This window comes from Sus scrofa, chromosome 10 (genome assembly GCF_054392235.1).
Source record: "Sus scrofa isolate SSC_HxYL_T2T_F1_AM1 chromosome 10, Sscrofa_HxYL_maternal_Yorkshire_Landrace_v2.0, whole genome shotgun sequence".
Lineage (NCBI taxonomy): Eukaryota > Metazoa > Chordata > Mammalia > Artiodactyla > Suidae > Sus > Sus scrofa.
This window is the reverse complement of record NC_139392.1, coordinates 72,124,564-72,141,490: the sequence shown is the minus strand read 5'-3', so window position 1 is coordinate 72,141,490 and position 16,927 is coordinate 72,124,564. Positions and strand designations below refer to the sequence as shown.

General features: G+C 41.1%; 1 protein-coding gene and 1 non-coding gene across 32 annotated transcripts in view; one reads left to right on the top strand and one right to left on the bottom strand.

The window, feature by feature from the left end:
* The window catches only part of RSU1 (Ras suppressor protein 1), an 883,461-nt gene that overhangs the window by 504,302 nt on the left and 362,232 nt on the right, over positions 1-16,927 (bottom strand). For 3 of the 31 annotated variants that reach the window (XR_014817920.1, XR_014817928.1, XR_014817925.1), the window contains one exon: positions 290-364. The exons of the other annotated variants lie outside the window; for them this stretch is intronic. The gene's annotated coding sequence lies outside the window, so the exon portion shown is untranslated. The remainder of the gene's footprint in view (positions 1-289; positions 365-16,927) is intronic. 31 annotated transcript variants of the gene reach the window in all.
* Positions 4,508-4,614, top strand: LOC146399510 (U6 spliceosomal RNA). The gene has a single exon (XR_014818487.1). It is a non-coding gene; the product is annotated as a U6 spliceosomal RNA (small nuclear RNA).

The window sequence follows — 16,927 nt, the reverse complement described above, 5'->3', positions numbered from 1 at the left end:
CTTACAATTCAACCCTAGCTCTTGGCTGTCTCTCAAACTTTTGTAATTGTTTAAGCTGTTTATTTCATTTTTAATGACGCGCAATTGTTAACTCCTGTCAGTATCCCAAAAGGGGGATTTCAGTTGGCACTTAGATTCAGGTTGATTGGAAGCCAGACTCTTAGGCAGTAGTTTTTTAAGTATACAAGTATATACACCCCTGTGGGACTCCCATAGCCAGGCAATCTGTAGGTGCCACAAAGACTTGGCACCAGAAGTAAAATCCAGAGCACAAAGTATAAAAGCTCACCTGTGGAAGATACTGGTGCTCTAGAGAATGGCAGACAGAAGGTGAGCATGAAGACAGCACCACCTTCCAAAGTCACTGTAAAAGATTATAGACCACGCTTAGATGAGTATTTAATTACAATCCTGTCCCTCAGGCTCCAGTTATGATGATAATATTATTTGCCTTTTTCACAGAAGGGCCTCTTACCTCCTGATGTGTCTTGGTGGTGTAGCTGCTTAAAAATTCTTTCTTCATTGGTTATAGTTCAATGGGCCCCACAGCATAAGCCTCACTGGCCACCAAAGCCAGGCGATGTAGAGATGCCACAAAAGAGCAGAGTACCAGACAGAAAACCAGAGCACTATTGATGTGTAAAGCCTCCCCGGCAGGAGACAGTGGTGCTCTGGGATGTGGCAGAGGGAGAAGGTAAGGGTGACAGCCACTGGTTAGAGTGAGGCAGAGGGAAAGTGTAGAAATGGCACTCACCAGGAAAGGACAAAGAAAAGAAAAAGCCTAGAGAAAGAAAGACGGTGCCTACTAGCTGGAGCAAGGCAGAAAGAGAGCACCCAAATGGAACCCACAGAGAGTGTTCCATCAGGCTCCCTAACATGGGTTAAATCAGATCCCTGCCTCTCAGGCTGATACTCCAAGACAAGCAAAAGAGCCTTTTCCACAGAAAGTCTGGGCCCCCTCCAACCAGCCAGATTCATGCTGGGCAGGTGAGTCTGACACATGAGCCCTATAAGAGCTATTTCTCAGATCACTAGAGTCTGGTGGATCTTGTGGTTGTCAGCCCCATTAGTTTCCAAAGCTAAATGGTTTGGAGGCTCTTCGCTCAGGTTCAGGACTTAAAATTCAGGGGTGGCCAGTGTGGAGTTCAAACCCTTCACTCCTCAGGGAGAAGTTCCAGGTTTTGAGTCCCCCCCCCCCCAACTGTGGGTTGCTGCACTTGGGGCCAGCAGCTTATGGTGAGATTGTGTCCTAGCCTCTTTTGCCAGTAATGACTGCTGGTTCTACAGAGTTTGATTTGGTGGGACTTCTATGCTCAAAGCAATGATCCATGATATCACAAATTCCTTTATCCAAATGAACAGAAATGGTCAGTGGTTGGCAGGGGGAAACAAGATGAAGTCTTTCTCTGTGGCTCACATTCTAGCCACTCTTCAGTCTTGGATGAGTGGCTGCAGAGGGCTCTGAAGATCAGCAGTGATGTAAAGGTCACATGAATGATTTGTTTGAACAGACTGAAGATCAGAATTGTTCATCTATTAAAGTAAACTGGATATAAGAACCAACTACTCACAGATGGAGAGGACAGCAATGCAGTGTGACTTTAGAAGTACCGGAAGACTCTAATTTCAAAACGTTCATGCAAGGGCCACTGTTGTATCTGAAATTCACATTATCAGACAAATTGCTACTTTGGGTTAAAGAAGTGTATCTCTAAATGTGTTCTCCATGGATCACTAATAGGTGTTACAGTAAGAAAAAAATACACAAAGACTTATATGTTCATTAACGACAATAAATTGGTAAAATGTTACCTTTAAATAAATAGCTTTACTGGAGAACTTACCCACACATGGAGAAACTACAAAGTGTTCTAAATCTTTAATAACAGGACATAAATAAGCAGTACTTGCCAAACTTGATTGACCATGGGACACTTTTTTTTTTACCATGTATCTTATCGGGCTGTTAGAAAATGCATCTTCCCAGACGACTCCTAACAGCAGGCAAATGTCCTAACTAGATGAACAATTCATGAATCCAGTATCCTTCATGAATATGTGAGCCTAGATTTTTTTTCTGTCAAAATAATTAACTGCGGAGAATAGAAGCTTGAAGTGACAAGGGGTTTATATGTCGGTGTGATTGAAAAAGAATGGGTGAGCCCGAGAGGGTGCTGGCAGCAGGTGAGGCATATTGCCGAGCAGGTAAATTCAGGTGCAGATCTACCCAGCAAGAATTCCTCCAAATCTCAGAGTGAGAAAAGAATGCATAACGAGGAGTTCAAAGTGCATGAGTGAGAATCACCAAACAGACTAAAATAGAAGTGAACAGGGAAAATGATGGGAGACATTAAAGGCAATTTTTGTTCATGGAAATCTTTTGCCTAAGGTTACCCTTACTAGGAAACAAAAATTTCACTATTCTTATTTCCAGAGGCAACCAGCTATTATAGCTCACCCTGCCTGTAAGCCCTTCGAACGTAATTCTTTCTGCTGTCATATATAAATGATATAATTAGAGTGTGCAAAATAGTGGAGACCTTCAGGAACACAAAGTTAGTGCCTAACATTCAATACGTGTCGACTCTCCAATGCGCTGATGATTAACATTAAGCACATGTGAACTCCTCCCTTCTACGGAAAATGGGTTAAGTTACTATTTTTAAACCATTACTCAAAACCACACAATTTTAAATTCGGTATTTTGAATTTTTTTCCATAACAAGATTTGAAGATTCACCCCTGAGAGAAAGCATCTATAAGCATTCCCCATAGGAATATATACATATACATATACATATATACATATACATATACATACACACACACACACATATATATATATATATATATATTGCTTTTTAGGCCACACCTGCAGCATATGGAAGTTCTCGGACTAGTGGTCGAATCCAAGCTGCAGCTGCCGGCCTACACCACAGCCACAACAACACAGGATCTGGGCCGCATCTGCAACCTACACCACAGCTCACAGCAACACCACATCCTCAACCCACTGAGCAAGGCCAGGGATCAAATCTGAGTCCTCATGGATACTAGTCTGGCTCATTACCACTGAGCCACAATGAGAACTTCCCCCATAGGATATTGATTTCTACTGTAAAATGAAGTTCTCGTTAAGACTCTAAATTTATATGTTGACACATCTTAATTTTAACATTAAATTTCTCAACTATTTTCAGTGATGAGGGATTCACTTGAGTCTAAAAGCAACTTTTTTGACACGGCCTCTCATTATACCAGAATATAGTCCCAAAGACAGGGTGATGGAGGTTTGATTTTGGGAAATGAACCTATCATGTTAGCACCATATTCAGTGAAGACATGATAGATGTTTGGACTGTTACTTTGAACTGCATCCTTTTCCTACTGAAGGAAAACCGTGTTTTGCCATCGCAAGGGTTTATTTCTATTTCAATCTATCTTCAGTTGTGTTTTCCACCTTAAGACTCACATTCAAGGAAATGTTTTCATGTGAGGTTTCTACTGCCTGTCAAAAGGTGCAATCTGCCAGTTATACAATGTGCTAAGATGTTGGTATCTTACCGACTGTGAATTAGCCTGACAGCCTGCAGCTTTTTTTTTTTTTTTTTTTTTTTTTTTTTAATTTGGTGCAGTTCTTGGTGACTAGGCTTAGGTTAAAAGTGCAGCCTGACATAACTACTCTCCTTTTACACTTACTCCATGTTCTTTGGCTGTTGAAGGAAATATTTTTTATGCTGATAAGTCAGGCTGTCCTGTTATCTAAAAGTGGAAAGAAGGCAAGTAAAAAAAGTCAGAGAAATGAGCATTTCCATGACTTCACCCAGGCCATGAGGAAAGTAATAAGCCCATTTCTGAAGGGGTTTAAGCGAAATCTTCTCCCCACATGATTTATTTTAAAATATTGAATCTGCCCAATGTCAAAAAAAATGTTGTTTTCTATTACTATAATAGATGATGCAAAGGGGAGTAGCTTGTCCTTTTAAATAATTCCCTGATTAATCTCAAATCCTGTCTTTTCCTCCTTTTTTCCTCTTGGCCTGTCTATTCCCCATGGATTAGAATAATCAAATAAGGCTGGTTTGGGATCACAAATCTGAGCATCACCATCCAAACTGCTGAGGGCTGGGGCATCTTCAAGGTCAGATGTGATCAATGAAGAGCCAGACTAGGTTTCATGCCATCTATTGGCAAGAAACAACTCCAGAATGAGGCAAAGGTGCTCTAGCTAATCTGCTGACCAGGTAGAGGGGTTTTACGGGACATATTCAATAGAACTTGGCTGCTTTTACCCCCAAAGCACCCCAACAACACCTGTCTGAGGGCAGGGATACATAAACTCCTGGCATTTCCTGGAAGCTTTGCCAGTGTCACCACTGGAGCAATACTGTTTCCAAAGCACAGGAGCGAACGCACATAGAAATGTACCATCATGGGCTGCAAAACCAGACACAACCAACACTGACTTTCAGACCAAAACACAGTTCCAGTCAAAATAATGAAACAAGTGCTTGCTTCAGCAGCATAGACACTAACATTGGGGCGATACAGAGAAGGCTAGCATGGTTCCTGCACAAGGAAGACATAAAAATTTGGGAAGCATTCCATATTTTTCAGATAATATAGGAAAGGGAATATATATATGTGTGTGTATGACTGGGTCACTTTGCTGTACAGTGGAAACTGACACAGCACTGAAAATCAACTGTACTTTAATAAAAAATTGAAATTAAAAAAGATAATGAGGAGTACCCATTGTGGCTGAGTGGTTTAAGAACACCACATCATATCTGTGAGGATGCCAGTTCAAGCCCTGACTTCTCTCAGTGGGATAAGGATCTGGCATTGCTCCAAGCTGCAGCATAGGTGGCAGATGCGACTCAGAAATGGCATTGCTGTGGCTGTGGCATAGGCCTCAGCGGCAGCTCTGATTTAACCCCTAGGCTGGGAACTTTCATATGCTCTAGGAGTAGCCCTAAAAAGAAAAAAAAAATGAAACAAGTTAATTAATGTCATTGCCCTCCTGCTCCCCACTACCCCTCAACCCGGCCTTGAACGAAAAGCAAAGCCAGCATTTGCTTTCGTGGTCTTCTTGTCTTCATTCATGACACAGTCACAGCCTTCTTTCTTTTTTTTTTTTTTTTCCTGACCACATCTGCACCAGGCAGAAGTTCCCAAGCCAATGGCTGTGGCTGAACCTGAACCACAGCAGTAACAGGAGCCCTAGCAGTGAAAACACCAAGTCCCTAACCAGTGGCTACCAGGGAACTCCCAGTGGTGTGGCGTTCACAGGCCTTCTTATCTCATATTATCATTGGGTCCCCATCTCTGATTGCCAGGTATCTTTCTGTTGAATGACCTGGGTTAAGGTGTTTAGACATAGAGCCCAAGCACCTACCCTCCATGCTATCACTCAGGTGTCCTAAAGTGAACTGAGGCCCAGCATGACCTGCAGTGGATCTGAAGTCTTTCCTGGTGACCGTCAAAGCTCAGGCTCTCCAGAAGTGCCCTAATTCTGGCATGAAGGCCAGTGAAGCCAGAACTGCTCTCTCTAATCAATTTCTTATTCTCTCTGCACAAATTGCTCGCCCCACCCATACCTGTGAAAAGGGAGCCTTTGTGAGAAGGACCATGTACAGATTCACCAGGTAAAGCTTGGGATCTCTGACTTAAAGAGCTGAGAAATAAGCCAGTACATCTTCACCCTCATCCATTCAAAGTCTGCCAAATACAAAAGGGTCCTTCTTAATGAAAAGATGCTCATCATTATTAATTATCAAAGACATGCAAATCAAAACTGCAATGAGGTACCATCTCACACTGGTCACAATGGCCATCATTAAAACATCTACAAATAACAAATGCTGGAGAGGGTGTAGAGAAAAGGAAACCCTCCTACACTGTCGGTAGGAATGTAAATTGGGGCAGCCACTATGGAAAATGGTACGGTGGTTCCTCAAAAAAAACTGAAAATAGAACTACCATATGATCCAGCAATCCCACTCCGGGGCACACACCCAGACAAAACTGTAATTCAAAAAGATACAAAGATTCAAAAAGATCCTATGATCATAGCAGCACTATTCACAATAGCCAAGACATGGAAACAAACTAAATGTCCATTGACAGATGAATGGATAAAGAAGATGTGGTACATACATGCAAAGGAATATTACTCAGACATCAAAAAGAATGAAATAATTTCATTTGCATCAACATGGATGAACAAGGAAATTATCATATTAAGCCAAGTTAGAAAAAGGAAAACAAATACTATATATCATTTATATGTGGAATTTAAAATATCTATGAAACAAAAACAGACTCACAGACATAGAGAACAGACTTGTGGTTGCCAAGGGGGAGGAGGTATGGGGGAAAGGATGGGCTGGGAGTTTGGGACTAGCAGAGACAAACAATTACATATAGAATGGATAACCAACAAGGTCCTGCTGTCTAGCACAGGGAACTATACTCAATATCCTATGATAAACCATAATGGAAAAGATTATGAAAAAGAATATATATTTGTATAAGCAAGTCATTTTGCTGTACAGCAGAAATTATCACAACATTGTAAATCAACTATACGTCAGCGAAATTTTCCCAAAAAAGGTCCTTCTTACAAATACATATTTTGTGACTTTGTTAAGCCTCTGTACACTCATGCTCAGAAGGTTATAGAATTTTTAAGTGTTCATGTTAAAATAGTCTTCTCAATATGTAACTATTGTAGACTTTATCCCTTGGGGAATTATAATCCCTATAAGGCTGAGACCAAGTCAAGCTCATTAACTGGTTACAGAATTTAACTAGCAGACTATGTGTTTAATTCTGCTGTTGAGGGAATTTTAGAAGTCCCACCTCCCTGATTTTCTATGTCTGTGAGAAGTCCATGCTATGATCAGCTAATTTTAAAAACAAGGTAAATTTGGGCAGAACTCTGTTAAGAAGTACGACATTTGCTGTCACTCTGCAGCTCTCATTTTGTTAACGCTAATATGTTTCCTACTCTTTGGAATTCTACATCCAGGCGATGGTGATGGTAGAAGTACCTGAAACACGGGGTGTCTCTGAGAACAGCAAGGGAATAATTAACATAAAATTCAGGAAAGTAAATTTGCCCCAGATTGGGGTAGCGAGTAATGAGACCAAAAAAGAGCATGCAAGGGACATCTGTGATATCAGTAATGGTGAGCAGAGTCACTGATGTTTACTTCATTACTAGGGTTTTGTCTTTTGGGTTTGTTGGGGGTTTTCTGTTTGTTTGGTTGGTTGGTTGGTTGGGTTTTTTTTTTTTTTTTTGCAGATTTATAGCCTCTTTATTTGTAACAGTTGAAACAGGAAACAATACAAAATTCTGTGAAGAGTGAATGGATAAACAAACCGGTACATCCGTTTTATTACTGGGCTTTTAAACTTCCGTATTTATTGAATAAATTCTTCAGTGTCAAAAATACGGTGAGTATGACAGTCCAGTAAGATTGTTAAAGCTTCCACACAACTATGTGCTGCCTTATGTGAAAAACAGAGAGTTCTTTATTAAAATGACCACACCCTCCTCACATCCTGTTACCATCTAAACATCAGAATATGTTTACTTTAAGGAACCTACAAAAAAGAATGCCAGCGCCGAAAAGAGAGGTTTTTTCCCATTACATCTGTTACTATTAACACGTATCTTAACCTTCATCTCACACATATGCCATGATTATGGACTGCTTTCTGACTCACTCTGCTTCTCTCAAGTTCAAACCTTCCTCTAGGACTTCAGATTCTTGGAGTTAAAAGCCCTTTTGAGTTTGCTTCATTCTCAGCAGTCAGTGATCTTTTTTAAAATCCCAATGAATGTCTTTTGCCTCCTTCCAGGAGGAGAGGGTTGCATAGAAGCTGTTTTTAAGCTCTCTTTCTGGCACTAAACATCCCTGATTCTGCGACAATCAAGGCAAGTGTTAGCCTTCTTTTCCAGCTTCCTGCTCTCCAAGCATCCAGTTCCTTCCCCACCAGACTGAAGAAAAAGAAGAAGGCTTGGAATTAGGAGGTACTTTCCTCCCTGGCTTCTCACTTCTTGACTTTCCAGTGCGGATGGCCAGCTGAGGACCCCAAATATCCTCCAACCCCCAGTGCTCTCCCTACTCACACAAAGCACACCCCACACCACACAGCACACCCCATACCACACAGCACACACACCACACACACCTCATACAGCCCCAACATACCACACACACACCACATACACCCCACACAATACCCACACACATACAACACATCACACACATACCATACATACACACCACATCACAGACACCACACACCACACATACACCACACACCTCACCACACACTCCACCCCACACCACACACATACCACACACCATACCCACACACCACACCACAAAGCACCCACATCACACACCACACCACACACACCACTCCACACATATACCACATACACCACACACCACACATATGCACACACACCACACGTATACCACATACACCACACATATGCACACACACACACCCTTTTCCCACACACTTGGTATACAGGGAGCATGGGCTCACAGACATTCCAGGGCTCACATCTAATCCAGCTTCTACTGATCTGTGCCAGACACTCATTCCCTTGTCTAGAGAACAACAAACACTTATTGATCCCCTGGCCGTGCTCTGTGCTAAGAACCCAACTTAAATTACCAGAGAGACGGGTCTTAGCCTTTAGGTTTTGGAGTCCGCTAGTCCTACTTGTGAATCTCAGCTTAGCCCTTTATCAGCTATGAGACCTTGAGCAAAAAGACATCACATCTCAGAGCCTCAGTTTCCACACCTGTAAAATGGTTAATACAAAATCTTAAAATATATTTACAAAGGGCTCCTAGACTAGAGACTGGCACACAGACTGCTGATAAATGATGGTTATTTTTGTAACCATTATGAGCATTATTGTCAGTGTTGCCACACTGGCCATTATTCCTACATTCTGGCTCCTCAGCATCTCACTCAAGGCTCTGAGACTTGATTTCCCTCCTCCAGCCTGGGTTATGAATCCCTTCTCCTGACCCTTTGGTTTCTGGGCTTCTGTCTGACGCTCCTCATGTGGGTGGTCTCTCAGAGTACTGTACCCCAAGGCCCACCTACCCTCTTGTCTGAAAATACACTATTTTTTAATTTTTTTATTAAAAATTTTTTTTCCGTTTTTGGCTGCACCTGAAGCATATGAAAGTTCTCGGGCCATGGACTGAATCCAAGCTGCAGCTGCGACCTATGCCACAGCTGCAGCAATGCCAGATCCTTAACCCACTGCAACAGCTGAGGATCCAATGGGCAGTGTTACAGAGACAAGCCAGATCACTAACCCACTGCACCACAGTGGGAACTCCTGAAAATACACCATTTACTTCATTTTATTTGTGGTTTCATTTTTTATTCTTCTGGCTTGATTGAGATCTAATTGACATGGACTACCACATAAGTTTAAGGTATACAGCATCGTGATCTGACTGCCACTCTTTGTGAAATGACTCTGACAATAAGTTCAGAGAACCTCCATTATCTCATATAGGCACAAAATTTTAAAAAATTTTAATGTTGACAGGGTATGGAGAAAAGGGAACCCTCCTTAACTGTTGGGAATGTAAGCTGGTACAACCACTATGGAGAACAGTATGGACGTACCTTAGAAAACTATACATAGAACTACCATAAGACCCAGAAATCCCACTCTTGGGCATATATCTGGACAAAACTTTCCTTAAAAAAGACACATGCACTTGCATGTTCATTGCAGCACTATTCGCAATAGCCAAGACAAGGAAACAGCCCAAATGTCCATTGACAGATGATTGGATTAGGAAGATGTGGTATACATACACAATGGAATACTACTCAGCCATAAAAAAGAACGACAAAATGCCATTTGCAGCAACATGGATGGAACTAGAGACTCTCATACTGAGTGAAATAAGTCAGAAAGAGAAAGACGAATATCATATGATATCACTTGTGACTGGAATCTAATATACAGCACAAATGACCCTTTCCACAGAAACGAAACTCATGGACTTGGAGAATAGACTTGTGGTTGCCAAGGGAGAGGGAGAGGGAGTGGGATGAATTGGGAGCTTGGGGTTAATAGATGCAGCCTATTGCCTTTGGAATGCATTAGCAATGAGATCCTGCTGTGTAGCACTGGGAACTAGGTCTAGACACTTATGATGGAGCATGACAATGTGAGAAAAAAGAATGTATACATGTATGTGTAACTGGGTCACCTTGCTGTATAGAAGAAAATTGACAGAACACTGTAAACCAGCTATAATGGAAAAAAATAAAAATCATTATATAAAAAAATTTTAATATTTATAAACTATACAACTACACAGCAGTGTAAATTATGTTTATCATGTAGTATTACATCTCTAGTACTTATTTGCCTTATAACTGGAAGTTTGTACCTTTTGACTGCCTTCTTCCAATTCCTCCTCCTCCTCCCCCCTAAAATTCCCTACTTTGGTAACCACAAGTCTGATGTCTTTTTCTAGGAGTTTCTTTGTTCTTGACGTATAACTGAGCTACAACTCTACTTCTCCATACTTAAACTGTAATTATCCCTCTTGTCCAGCAAACCTCCGAGATTTGTTCTGAAGACTCCAGATAGGACAACTTCCTACAGTGTATCACTTAATCCACCACACACAAACCCTATGAAGACACAGGATCTCTGCCAAACATGAACTCTCTCTCTGGTTCCAAGACAGCTTCTTCAATTCCGATTTTCTCCCAGGCAGATGGGACACAAATCAAATCTGCTAAACCACATGGAAACGGACCAGGGCCCTATGGTCCTTCCCACCATGTCCTCCACCTGCCTTTTCTTCTGTAGAAAAACTGTAGTCAAAGAATACGTTTAATCTGAAAAGTGAGAAAATGCAGACACAAAGGAAAACAGTCAAATGAGACAAAATAATAATAGATTAGCCATTAAGCAAAGTCAAGGACCTTTAGTTCCTCCTCATGGGTTAGAGATAATATTTTAAGCCATGTCCTGTGAGGGATCTTGTAAACACTAAAACCCCCACCAGGCAGAAGAAGTTAACTACATGATGACCAGACATAGCCTGCCACAATTCTGAGAACTGGCCTCAAAGAAATGGGAACAAACTAATCCTGGAACTGAAAATGAACTGTACTTAAGACAATCAAAATAATGCTGGTCAGACCACCTCATGACCAATTTCAAGGTGAATGTCAGAGCTGACTGTGCTGTTTCTGCATGTAGCCCCCTTCCTCCACCTACAAAAGCTCTTGCTCACTGGTTGCCGGTGGTGGAAGTTGGCCTTTGGATAGGGGCCTCCCTCCACCCACCTCCCTCCACCTCCACACCAATCATCAGCATCTGAAATAAAGCAAATTTTCCTTTCCACCAACCTTGCCTCTTTATTGGCTTTACAGCAGCCAGCAGCCAGACCCCACTCTCAGTAACAATCTGGCCATGCCTAGCTGTGAGAGGCAGTCAAGTGTAATTTTTAACCTGGTGTCCATGAACTCTGATAAATTCTTACTGTCAAAGAAAAGGAGACTGGATCTTAAGGACAACCAGCAAGCTGCCCGAGGAAGGCAAGAGTGTTTTCATTTTACATGAGGACATCGTGGCTCAGAGAAATGAAGGGAGTCCCAAGAACTGAAGCTGGGTTTATCAGACTGTAGAACTACCTCTGAAGGTACTGGTTGGTCCAACCTGGCTCCCCACGTTCACAGAGAACGGAGCTGCCTTCAACGCACTCTGCCTAGAGATTCCTTCCAACAGCAGGCCCTGATTTCCCACCTTATTCTAGAGAAGATGGAAGCAAATTCTTCTCTTCAGTTATTTTAGCTACAACATGATTTTTATATACCCTAGTATATTGTTACTCCTCTTGAAAATATTTACTAAGTAAGACACAATTTTGCCAGCTACTCACAGGAAAGAGTTCTTTCACGTAAGGTTGCACAGGCTGTGTTCCTTACATAGCACAAAATATTTAAAACCAGTATTTAAACAAGGTTTCTGAAAAGCAATTTAAACTAACTCTGTGGTTAAAAACCACACGCACACAATCTTAAAAGATCCTAAAATGAAAACATAGAAATTATCCATATTACTTAAAGGAAAAAAAATTCAAGTTATTTGAATTATACATTCAAGTCATCCTTTTAATGTTTGCTTCAAATCCACATTGTTTTGTTTTTCCAACAGTGAGAAAACTACCATTTGGTGTTCTTCACAGACACACATGCTTGGACTTACAGTTAATGAATAGCTTCCTTGCTGAGTTTTTTGGGGTTTCATTTCATCCTATTTAACTTACTTCTCAACACTGTATTTAATAGCAGAGATCAATAATCACATTATCGTGTGCTAATAGATGTTTCTAACGCTGAAATAATTCCCTCAAGGCTTTGAACGCATATGGAAGCCATTTAATATTAGTTATTCATGGCTGGTGAAGGAGAGTGGTTTTCCATTTGCATATGGCGCCACCTCATCCTCTCACCAGGATAAATACTACGACAATCAGGGTAGGCTATCTGCTATAACAAATAATCCCCACATCTCAGTGGTTGAAGACAATAAAAGTCCATTTGCCACTCACACGTGCTCATAATGAAGCTTGGTGGGAGGGCTCTGCTTCACACCACCCTTCTAGATGCAGCCCCGCTTCTCTCCCGTCGCTCCCTTGTCCAGGTTCCAGGAATTTTTTCCATCCTGCATGTGAATGGGGGAAGAATGGAGGATGCTGGGAAGGCGGGAGGTTTTCTGATAGGCCAGTTCTAGAGGGTGCACGTCACTTCTACCACATCCTTTTGGCTGGCACTCTGCCGCACGACCATATCTAACTGCAACGGAGCTTGGGAAATGTAGTGAAGTGGTGTGCCCAGGAGGAGGAGGAGGAGGAGGAAATAGGTTGAATGAGCTCCTAACCACCCAAATACCACTGAGTCTCTGTCACGAATACCAAAAAAAGTTGCTAGGCTAACCCCCCTCCCCCAACAAAACCAAACAAAACCAAAAAACACAGAAAATTCATTTGAAAGGGTTTTTTTAATTAATGATGATAGGATTTAAGATTATGACCTTTTATTTAGACTAGCAAATCTAGTGAGAGTAACAGGTGTTCTAAATGCAAGTCCATTTTTACAAGTTTTTTACAAACAGCTGTCTACAGTCAACTCTTTTTATTGTGGTAAAATATTCACAATATAAAATTGCCATTTTAACCATTTTTAAGGGCACAGTTCAGCAGCATTAAGTATGCTCACGTTGTTGGGTAACTATTAGCACTATCCATCTCCGTAATTTTTTCATCTTCCCAAGTTAAAACTCTGCACCCACTAAACACTAACTCCCCATTCCTCCAGCCCTTGATAACCACTATTCTACTTTCTTTTTTTTTTTTTTTCTTTTTTGGCCACCCTCACAGCAAATGAAAGTTCCCAGGTCAGGGATCAAATCTGAGCAGGAGCTTCGACCTACACCACAGCTGCAGCAATGCCAGATCCTTAACCCACTGCGCTGGGCGGGGATTGAACCGGCGCCTCCACAGAGACAAGCCAAATCACTAACCCACTGCCCCACAGCAGGAACTCCAGGAGTCCACTTTCTGTCTCTAGGAATTGCACTACCCCAGGCACCTCACATAAGTGAAATCATGCCATACTTGTCCTTTTATTGTCTAGCTTACTTCACTTAGCATAATGTCTTCAAGGTTCATCCACTTTTGAGCATTATCAGAATTTCATTCCTTCTTCAGGTCAAATAATATTTCATGGAATTTGTAGACCATATTTTGTTTATCCATTCATCCATCAATGAATGTGTGGGGAGTTTCTACCTTTGGACTCTTGTGAATAACCCAACTAATGAACACAGGGATACAAATACCTGTTTGGGTTCCTTGTTTTCACTGCTTTTGGATCTCCATCCAGCAGAGTTGCTGGATCACTTGCTTCCACTGTATTTTGAGAAACTTATCTACTGTTTTCCACAGTGGCTTTTACCATCATAAAAGTTTTTGAATACAACCTTGTGATCGACTTCTACAAAAGGTTGTCATGACTCTTTGGAAAGGTATAGTCCCCATGAAAAAAATTCCCTTAAATGGGGGGTTGTGTGTTTTCAATTTAGCTCTTTATGAACTAGAAGAGGGAGCTCTCTTGTGGCACCATAGGTTAGGGATTCAGTCTTGTCGCTGCAGCAGCCCAGATTGGCTACTGTAGCGGGGATTCTATCTCTGGCCTGGAAACTTCCTCATGCCGCAGGCGCAGCCAAAAGAGAAAAATAAATAGAATAGCTTTACTTTCATTTTTCCTTTTCTTCAAGTAAAATCATAAAATATAATGAATAGTTAGTTGTATTCTCTGGGAAGCATAAAGAATAGGGATTTGACAGAAAAATGTGTGTTGAAAGCTCAGTCCTATCTCTGTTGTGACATGGGTAGCTAATAGATTTTCTAGAAATGATGGGACTAGTTTATCACACCATGACTGAAAGTTAAACCGAGAAAATCTCTGTAGTACTGTACATTTTAACATCCAATTAACAATTAAAACCTGACAGAAACACCATTTACAAATTGCTATCATCAGTTGTGCTTCTTCCCTCCTGCTCATCTGATCATTTTCTGGATGATCTTATATTTTGTCTTCTCCAGAGTTTTTTTTCTACAGACTATTTTTGCATAACTATTTAAAACAACTATCTAGGGTGATGAAAACCTGAATGCTTTCCAGAAGTTTAGACCAAAGGGCAAGGGGTTTTGGATGTTTGGGTTTGATTTTATTCTCTCTGCCAATTTCGTGTTTCTAAGTAAGGGGAGTTTCAAAATTCAAAAGATACTATGAAAATGAAAAGCAGGTACTGTGGAAATGAGAGTGCATTTGAACTAAACCCTTAACAGAGTGACTGATTTGGAAAACTTTGGTTCCTTAATAATATGGTTTTTAACACAACTATTTCATCACAGACAGATGACAGTACATTGACATTCTAGGTTTCAAAAAACTATCTCCAAGTTAAATTTTTCCAGGAAGGAAGGCTGGAAGATAAAGTTGGGCACAAGGCTTAACATCAGATTATGACTTTTGATGGCAAAACATCATAAAAGACCACTTTCATCTGTTCTTGTCTGCCTGTCATCCGGGCTAAATTTGGGGGCCAGTTCTGAAGCATGTTTATTTTAATTATTTTTAAATAAAACAGCATTTCGTGCTTAACCAACAGTAGTGTTTAAATCACGTATGACACGAAGTGGATTTACATTCTATACGCAAATGCTACTGCAACCAAGGTTTTTCACTGTTGTACATAGAATTTGCATGACCGGCTCTCCCCTTGTTTGAACACACATGTTCACAACAGTTGGATAAAGTTCCTGAAATAAAACTCCTACCTATTAATTTGAAGGGTCTTTGAAGCTACTTCTTTCAAAGAGAAATACAATCGAGAGTCGTTTCTCTTTAACACTCTCTTTTTAAGGTGTAAAGCCTTAGAAAGAAGAGCCTGCATGGGAAATTCACCACAAATCTTGCACAAGGGGTGTAATGTGGGCAGTGGAGAATTTAGTAACTTCCATAAAGAAAAACTGGAGTCATTTTTTAACATGAATCTTGTGTATAATTTCACGTCTGGCAGCATGGACTAGTAAAATACATAACATTATAAATAATGGACTTTTAGGCCTCTCCTTAACACCATTGTCAGATACACATTTATATGGCTTCATGGTTGCAGCTCAGGCAATCAAAGTGGTAGGCAGCACTGAAATCACTCTAGAAGCCTCCCTGATCCATCTATTCATTATACAATCTCAGCGTGAGCCCCAGCCATTCCTAGTAATATCCAACTCTCCTAATACTCCGGCCTCTGGAGTTTTTAACCTCTACATTTGTTCTCCTCTCTCCCACCCTTGGGCACTATTTTTATCCCTTTCCCCTTTCCTAGGATTTAAGCAGCCACCATCTTTCAGGATCACTGCTTTCCCAGTATCTTCTCCCTGCCCATCCCTTACCAACCGACCTTTCATATTTTTACCCTCCTTGTCAAAAAAACAAACAGACCCGTCTAAAAACAAAACAAAACAACAACAAAACTCATTTCCTTTTCTCCTCTCTTTCTGGCTTAAATATATTAATATATTTCCTAGCATCCTACGGAAGTGCCCCACTCTCTACTAAGGGGGCAAGTGTTGTGACATCAAACTGGGTTCTAGCTCTGGCCTTGCACAAGTCCCTTCTGTTTTTGTTTTGTTTTTTTAATCTGTAATTGGAGGAGAAATTGATCCTACCACATAGAGATTGTTCTAAAAATAAATATATCGGAGTACATGGAGTAGGAGAGGCGGCCTTAGGAAACACTTTCTAGTATTATTATTACTATGATTATTATTAAATGTTTGCTTTCCTTTCAAATGACACTCGGAGGTTCTTCTCATCTGAGTACTCAACTTCTTTTTCTCGGAATTCAGGATACAATCAATTGCGTAGAGCGTGATAATTAAATTCCGTCCTAGACTGTCTCGCAGGTATTCACTAAGCCTCTTTGTCATAAGAAGCGCTTGGGCCAGTTCAAGTGCTTATAGCACAGACTGTAATTTTAAAGATGAGAAAACTCAGTCCCAAGAACATGAAACAATTAAGGAATAAACCGAAAATGAACTGTATTCAAGACGGTGACCCAAATCCTGTACGTGCCACCAAACTGCTAGAGTAGGCCCTCGGATCTGTCATCCTTGCAGGAAACTAAAATAGCCACTAGAGCCTCCACGTTCCAGGCTTTTCCAAGAACTGGCATCTGGGAGAAAAGCAGGTGCTTCCTTTCTCTCTGGGGCGCGGGGCGCGGGGTGGGGCGTAGGAGGGGTCAAGCCCCTAATTCTTTAGACTCAGCCAA